At 35.6% G+C, this 9,053-nt stretch overlaps 1 protein-coding gene across 10 annotated transcripts in view; it reads left to right on the top strand.

Annotated features, from left to right (window-relative positions):
• Positions 1-1,012: 1,012 nt before the first annotated feature.
• Positions 1,013-9,053, top strand: part of GALNTL6 (polypeptide N-acetylgalactosaminyltransferase like 6) — a 554,330-nt gene continuing 546,289 nt past the window's right edge. For all 10 annotated transcript variants that reach the window (XM_080590199.1, XM_080590198.1, XM_080590207.1 and 7 more), the window contains exons 1-2: positions 1,013-6,950; positions 8,494-8,609. The gene's annotated coding sequence lies outside the window, so the exon portion shown is untranslated. The remainder of the gene's footprint in view (positions 6,951-8,493; positions 8,610-9,053) is intronic.

The following is a 9,053-nucleotide window of genomic DNA, read 5'->3' as shown; positions in this document are numbered from 1 at the left end:
GATATACATTTTGAAATTGGACAAATTAATCTTTGCATGATAGACTTTTCTACTGTCTTATTTCTTATAGACCTTTGTAATAATACTTTGTCTAAATCTGGCTGCCTTCTAATTAATAAAATTAAATTTAAAAAGTCAGACAAAGTAAATTAAATCCAAGTTGCCATAGGACAAAGAGTCTGAGCAGTATGCACAAAATAATGACAAATCAGGGCTCACGTTGCATCTCTATTTTCTGTGAATTTACAGACAATGCAGGATGTAATATACCTTATTTTCTTTCTTCTTTAGTATGTATAGCAAGTATGTATGGCATTATTAACACTATATATTTCCTGGGTGTAATGTCTCCTTTCCATCAACAACACTTTTTAATTTTTAGTAAGGTGCAATTGCTCCTCATTGACCTAGATATAAAAGCCTCCCTTGTAAGTGCTGCACCTCCCTCTTTAAGAACAAATTTATAATATGCACAGTCTCAACTCAGACACACCCACAACAAAAAAGTAACACTAGCTCAGTTTGCAACCAAAAAGATAAGTTGATTTTCAGGGAAAGACAATTGTGACCATTACGCTAAAATGAAGAACTGAAAAATAATGCTCATAACAGCTATGCAGTTTCTAACTTCCCAATATATTCTCTGGTGTTTCCTTGCATGGTGGAACATCAAGAGAATGCCACTGGTGGAGGGTGGTCTAGTTAAAAAAATAAATAAATAAATGTGCAGACATTTCAGTAGTAAAGGGATCTAAGTCCTAGAAATACAACTTGAGCACAGGATATTTCTGCAACTTACCTCCAACCTTTGGAGTCTTTAGGTTTTGTGGGAACAAACAGACATCTGCTTGCAGGGTAGAGTATAAAAACTTCTAAAAACCTCAGACACTCAAAGGGAAAGTCCTATAGTGCTGCCACTTTGGAGAAGAAATAAATTTTGTCTAGATCAGTGAAATTTCTTAAAACATCTTTTAGTAATAGTTAAATTGTTAACTGTAATTTCAGAAAGGAGGAAAGGACCCATTACAGACATGAGGTAAGTCTTATCTAATCTCACACTGTTTTATTATTCCCTGTATCCAGATATATTGTGCTATACCTACATAAGGAAAAAACAAGAAATAGTAGTGTTGGATTTTCATATACAGGTGGTTCATCATTTCATATATACATATATATAAGTAAATATTATATATACTGTGTGTCGGATTGTTTTGCTGTGACATGGAAAATCTATTTTTCATAGCAGCATATGATGGCAGGAATTTTTCCCCCATATATGACATGGTACTGAAATATGAGTTGTATGATTTTGCAGGAGAATAACAGTTTTAACTATGTTACATGTTTAAAATCCCAACTGAACATAATATAACTTTACTAGCTCATTTCTCCTGAGGCATCAACACCATTTATCACTACTACTGCCATCTGGCATGTCTGAACTATCATGATCAGCGTTTTATGTGGAAATGAAAGCATTCAATATGGTCTCTCTTCTCTAATGCTCTGAGGTCAGATACAATACTGCTAGAGGCAGCGAAGATGCATTTTTATCACACACTTGAGAGACATCCATTTGACATATTTTATAGTTTTCTAGGTTAAGACCAGCCAAGCTTTTTCTTATTTGCACTGACCTGACATGGGGTCATTTGCTGCAATAAAAACCTAAGATTCATTCAGATAAGTTTTGCTATACTGCAGTGTTCAAAAGACCACATGCAGCCAAATATTTGAGTGCTGAAAACCAAATTTCTAGTACATATTTTTGCTGTGTAACACTAGAGATTAGAAAGACAATGGAATCCCTTGCCCAACTGGTTTCCACCCAGAGAACACCTGCATGTAGTTCACTTAGCTTAGGTTTTTGTGAAGAGGTATTAGTTGCTCTAGTTTTCTTGCAAAGGATTCATGGAATGTGGGCTGATGACTTAGTTAAGAATATCTTGTAGTTTAAGTTCAAAACTTCAATTCCAGTGTGTAAAAATATATGGCTGTTCCTTTTTACAACACAAATTCATGAGTCACTGTCAATTTCCAAGCCCCAGTAATCCATCTTGTGAGAAGCAGTGTTACCACAAATATCTTTTATCAGCAGCTCCTTCGTTGCCATTTGTGATCATTGTAAGATAGAGGGGGAATTCTGGAAAAAAACACTGAGTCTGTAACTCTCCATAGATCATACCGATCATACCATTATCTTTAATGTGTTTAGAGTTCATCCTAATACTATATATTTACTTAAATAATTTCAAACTCATTTTTTTCAGAGTGACATTAAAATAAATATATTGTTTTTATTGATATTATATGAGTATTGAAAAATACAGTTAAATTGAGCTTGACCAGGATGTGGTGGGTACATGGGAGGTCTCAGATATGTCTGAAAATTTACTCTGTGCATTGCCTTTTCTTGGCCAGTAATGACAGAATGGCCTCGTGCTTTTTGTGTGACTGTGTAGTGTTACATTAGGGCAAAGAATCTTCCAGTCTCAAAGAGTCATAGGGAATAGAGTTTGATCCAGTTGGTGGCCAGTCACCAGTGGTGTTCCCCAGGGCTCAGTACTGGGGTCAGTTTTGTTTGATATTGTTATCAGTGATCTGGATGAGGGGATCACATGCACCCTCAGGACATTTGCTGACGATACCAAGTTAGGTGGGACTGTTGATCTGCTTGAGGGTAGAAAGGCTTTGCAGGGGGATCTGGATAGGCTGGATTGATGAACTGGGTCATTCAACAAGGGTAAGTGCCAGGTCCTACACTTGGGTCATAACAACCCCATGCAGAGGTATAGGCTTGGGGAAGAGTGGCTGTAAAGTTGCCCAGCAGAAAAGGACTCGGCAGTTACGGTCAACAGCTGGATGAATGTGAGCTGGCAGTATGCCCAAGTGGCCAAGAAGGCCAATGGCATCCTGGCCTGCATCAGAAATAGTGTGGCCAGCAGAATTAGGGAAGTGATTGTCCCCTTGTATGTGGCACTGGTGAGACCACACCTCGAATATTGTATTTAGTTTGGGGCCCCTCACTACAAGAAGGATGTTGAGCTGCTCAAGCATGTGCAGAACACAGCAAAGCTGGTGAACACACAAGAAAACAAGATGTGAGGAATGGGGATTGTTTAGTGTGAAGAAAAGGAAGCTGAGGGGAGGCCACATCACTATCTACAGCTTCCTGAAAGAAGGTTGCAGTGAGGTGGGTGTTAATATCTTTTCTCAGGTGACAAGTGATAGGATTTGAGGAAATGATCTCAGCTTGCACCAGGGAAGATTTAGATTGGATATCAAGAAGAACTTCTTCACAGAGAAGGTGGTCAAGCATTGGAATGGGCTGCCCAGGGAAGTCCCCATCCCTGGGGTTATTAAAGAGATTTGTGGACATGGCACTAAGGGACATGATTTACTGATGGGATTCAGTAAGTCAGCTTGATTGTTGGACTGGATGGTCTTGAAGGTTTTTTCCAAACTAAATGATTCTATGCTTATATGATTAGCAAACTTACATCTGAAGGCAAGCACTGTGAGTTAGGAGAGAATACATTCTCCCTGTAGACTGCTGCTTTTCATCATGAAACACTGCTCATTGTCACTTATTACAAATAATAAAAACATGGACGTGGTTCTCCATGCTCATTTATCGTCAGTAATTCAACATTAAATCTACTGAGCTGCAGATAAAGGGTCAAATTCTAACAGAATAGCTAGCAGTTTGGTCTGCTATTGATCCCATCATACTGCAAAAAAATCCTGTGGCGTATGATAATACACTACATGAATAAGACTAGAATCTTCCTCCACATGATCTGTTGTAAAACTGTAATCTCATAGATACATTCAGAAGGCTAAAAATTACGTGATGGACAATGTAACTTAAAAACCACACACATCAGTGAAATTTGTTCGTTTCTTATTACCATGGCAAATTCAATGTTTTTGATAAATGCTGTCCTTTTGAAAAACAAACAGATAACTTAATCTCTGTGGCAAGATGCTTTCAGATGTTTCTTAAATGAAAACCACCAGCAGTTATCTGGAACTTACAGCATACTTATAGTGTCTAACATGTTTAGAATACAATTGGAATTAATACTGGTTCTTTCTTATAATGCAGTGATGTGACACTGTCCAGATGTTTTTATGGTGCAGGTGCTTTTCTACAGTCATATTTCAGGATGGACCTTCATTTTGGGAACCTGTAAGCATTCTAGCAGATATTTCCATTATTGCGATGGCTCACATATAACCAAAATTAGGAAGATTTCCTCAGTAACTTCCCTAAATTCAAAATCCTGAAATTCTTATTCTGAAATATGTTGAAAGTCTTAAGGGAAGGCTGCATGGAAAACTATCATTTTGCCTTGGTGTCAGATACTGCTAAGAGAAAAGCTCAAAATGTAAAGAAATCCAATGTAAATAACACAGTGCAATTAACAAAAAATATCTCAGGATTAAAATGTTTGGGCTTGATACTTTTCTGATGGTGTCTGGATAAGGTGAATGTTGTTTCTAACATGCAGAAGATAGCTCAGCACAACGGTGACAATATATTTTTTTTCCCTTTTCCTTTCCCTTTTTCTTATTTTTACTTTATTTCCAACCTTCTTTTCTCCCCCTCTTCCCTTTGGGAAGGGGAGACAGTGAGCAGCTGTGGTGGAGTTCAGCTGCCCAGCAGGGTGAAACGACCTCATACTAAAAAGCTGATTTTTTAATGATCTTTTTCTTAACTCACTACCTAAGCACTAATAGTTCCAAATAACTTTTCCCACTCTCTGAAAATATACATTTCAGTATTCATTGAATGACTTAAAATTACCACAAATTTCAAGAATTAAATGACTGACTGCTAAGAGTCCTGGGAAAATGGTTCTTCCCAGTTTTCCAAAAAATTATTGGAAGCCTGTGGAAAAATAAGTAATCACCCATTTTTTTTCTGGCTTCATGTATGCTTTCATACTCTTCCCAAGAGATAAATATGTTTTATACACTCTTTAGAGAGAAAAAGAAACAGTTTGATTTATTTGTATTGTGGGGTGTTTTGGTTTGTTTAAAAGTGTTTTTTGTTTGTTTGCTTGCTTTTTTTTAATCTTGGACTTGGAGTCCTTTGAGCAGTCAAAACAAAAATGGAAATTCAGAGTTCCTAAATTACTACCATCCCAAAACTAAATTAGCCAGTGACTGCACTGACAGAGGTTCAGAATAGCTCCAGATCAAATGCAGCCAATTATTATACCGAAAAATATGAACATAGTTCATCACAAAGACTTGCTTTTGCATTAGATATGACTAGATTAGTGCAATAATATATACCAAATTCTATCTCATCAAGAGAATAATTATTATTTATACATCAATTTGTATTTTTTTCAGATAATTTTAAGTGATTTAGATGCAGAATTCGTGTTGCTGTGAATGACAGTTTGGAGCTATCATTTCCCTCATGGCTTTGGAAGTTTTACGCGATCTGTCTTTATCAGTCTTCAAACATACTTATAAAATATATTTTTTTCTTTTTTAGTTTGTAATAAGGAATACAAAATACAATGGGGAAAACTGTGAAAACTACCTTTTGAAGAACATACATATTTGAGTGAAACTAAGTGCCTGTGTTAGAATAGTTGTGTTTAATCTGAGTTTATGTTCCACTTTGCTAACACACAGGATACTAGACTGTCTGATTTATGACCATTTCTGTAATTCCCCTTCAGTTTTATCATGACAAAAATTATATCCTTAGGTAGAACAGGAATGTCAGTTGATGACTAGTGTATTATTATGCCTTTTCACTGGATGATAATGGGAAGTATCTATAAAATCTACCAGTTAAGAAGTCAATACAAATTACACCAGAAGTTAACTTGGGTTCTTGCTAATCTCAGGTTGGTGATTACATGTCACATTAAAGGTTTTTTTTGTTGTTGTTGTTTGTTTGTTTGTTTTTGTTTGTTTTTGTTTATTATTAAGACAAATTTCAAATACCTATCAAACAGTATGCTTTTCCACAGAAGCATCCATGAGTTTATTTTTCACTGTATTCTGGTGGTCCAACTGATGCCAGTTTATTGCAGAAAATGTGCATCACAAATGAGCTGAGACAAGCTAAACAAACCTCTCAAAATCTAGGATGTGGCATTCACTTTCAGCATGTGCATGATCATTTGTAAAAGCCTGAATGAAATCCATTATGTCATCTATGTGCAATGAGGCTAGAGAAAATAGAAACTTTAACATCACTGAAGTGTCAAAAAGCAGACCTATTTGCAAGTGTTGAGTTTGAAGCACAGAAGGGAATGTTCTGCACGGAATCACCAGCTTTGCCTAACTGAGCCATGCTTGAGATGTGGGCCAAACAAGTTTCAAGCATCACAGTTTAAAGGGCATATTTTACAGCATGTCAATGGCTTGGCTTTTTCTGGGTTTTATCATGTTTCAGAGCACTGTATGGCAGAGAGATGGTATAGGGGAAGAACCATCTCTGAATTTAGAGAAGGCAGGACTGTTCCCATTGTATCACTTCAAAAAGTGTTTCTTTTACTGACAGCACCAGTTAACAGAAACTACAATTTATAATAATTAAAAAAAAAAAACAATCTGCAGAACTGATACACAGTGCAATGAAAGTTTCAAGAACCAGTCATTATTGCACAGCTGAAGATCTTTTCCTTGGACTTCTGATTGCTGCCTGTGAAGCTAATAGTATATGAAAAGAGTGGGGCAGCCAATTCACTTTTAGAATAAGTTTTGAAATGGCTGTGTGGCTGAAATATGACATGCTTTGAACAATTTCCTTTGTTAAAGTCCGTTTGTTGTTTTTTGTTTTGTCAGTCAATGCTTTATCTAATTCATAGTGCCATGTCTCTCCATACTTAGAAAGACAAATCGTAACACAAAAATGACACATGGAGAAGAAAGGTTCTTTTTGATTTATGCACTGGAACTGTTCCCATAGCAAGGTACCAAAACACTCTCCTTACCATTAACATACTTTGGTGTTAGTTTATTGGGAAACCCTTTGTCTACTAAAGGATAAATATTAGAGAGCTTGAACCTAGATAGTGCTTCAGTGGTTTTCACTGCAAAATGAGGGAATTGACTTGAAAGCCAATTCTAAAATGCGCTGAAAAAAAAAAAAAAAAAGATTTTCAGCCTATTTTTTCCCCTCAACTGAACAGCACTGAGTTTTCCCTAGTTTCTTTCACTTGCTTTCTGTTCTTACAAGCTGTTCTCCACTTCCTTTATTATTTTTCATATTTTCTTTAGTTAATATGTGTCTCCTGAGGTTGGATGTGGATTCAACTATTCCCATCTACTTCATAAAACCTACAATTAAGGCTGCATCTCATTTCAACAGCTCATCTGTTTGGAGGAATATTGAGCCTCTACTAATCTGTAAATGTAGCAAAAAAAAAAAAAAAGTACAGTACTTATTACAGAGAAAAAAATGTCAGCTAGATATGGCAACTTGGACCAATTTTGTTTCACTTGGGATCTTTTACAAAATGCCATTCCTTGATTGTTTCCACTTAACATCTGCTCTTGTTGGCCTCTTTTCTGTCCTCCTTAGTCTTCCCTTTCTGCTGCTGCTTCTTACCTCGTTTCAGCTTTCTTCTCTTGCTTTTTTTTCTGCTTTTCTATTGAAAAATTTTGTGTTTGTAATCATTTGGATTGACAAATGATACCCTGTATTTTACTGTATGATTACTTACCACGCATGTAGCGAAATTAGTATTTGTCAGTGTTAATAAATCATGATACAGTCACAATGTTCTTTTTTTTTTTTTTTTTTTTCCTGGGTGGTGAATAATTTGCATAAAAAAATTGTTCTTTATTTACTGTAATTAACTGAGTGTTACTCAGCTGATGGAGCTTGGAGGTTTTACTTCCAAATCCATATGTTGTCTCTGTCATCTATAATGAAGACATTGAAAACTTAAAATCAAGCTAGCAAACAATATTGTGTAGGTAGGTAAATCTAAAAACTGTAAAGCAAAGTAGTAAGTGGTAGCTTGCTGTTTCTTTGCACTAAGTAGGCACTCAGACAATGATGGATCTATGAATAATCGATGGATTTAACTTTTACTGAAGCAGCTAAACAGTCTCAAGGATGAGCCATAGTTTTTATCCTGGAAAAAGTATGATCAGGAAAACTATAAATAAACCAGACATAAAACTACATATATTTTTTCAACATTTTAAAAATTATGATAATACTCATCAAGTTCAAAGGAAAGATAATTCAATCCTTAATTTTGTTCTTCAGTTTATAATTTGATATGTCTGTGTAGGGAAGTTATGGTTCAAACATATATTTTTTAAATCATGACCACAAATATACACCCCATCAATCTGGTAACAAAAATAACTTTATTTTAGTTGTCTATAGGTCTAGCACAATGACCTTGCTTTAGGGCTGTGAAGTAGAAAACTGAATTTGTGATAGGTTTAGCTTCAAAGGTACACTGTCTGAAAAGGAGCTCTGTATAAATCCATGTTAAGTTTTACAGAGGCATCGGAACTACTTTGCTGAAATAAAGAAGATAAACGGTGATTCCTGAGTATGACATATAAATAGAAGTATGAAGACACTAAAGAAAAATGAAAGAAGAGAACAGGTAAAAAAATAAATCCACTGGAGCTAAAATTTGGGAAATACAGAAGAAAACACATAAGCTACTGCATGTCTTCAAAAAGGTGCACAGGTGAAGAGTATCATACTTTTTAAATAAATGTTTTTTGGATACACTAGATGTACTTAAAAAAAAATCTTTAAGTGAAACAGAAGAGACAAACTATAAAAATATGCTACAGAAGCTTGAGAAGTATGGTACTGCATGTAGAAATGAAATATTTCATAGATTTTAGGTATTTACTTTACAGGCAAGACATCATTCTAAAAAGGCAAGGCTTGTGCTGAGACCTCCCAAATTCTGCCCTAGTACTGGTTTCATAAGTAAAGTTCCAAAAGGAACAATAAACTGAGAAGGTAGTTTGGTGGGCATGAAATAAAGTGGCTTGCAGATATTGCATGATATTCATTTTGTTCCATCATCACAATC

The sequence above is a fragment of the Anser brachyrhynchus genome, assembly GCF_964034855.1.
Source record: "Anser brachyrhynchus genome assembly, chromosome: 4".
In the NCBI taxonomy this organism is placed as follows: domain Eukaryota; kingdom Metazoa; phylum Chordata; class Aves; order Anseriformes; family Anatidae; genus Anser; species Anser brachyrhynchus.
The sequence above is the reverse complement of the archived record's forward strand: the minus strand, read 5'-3'. Positions and strand labels throughout refer to the sequence as shown.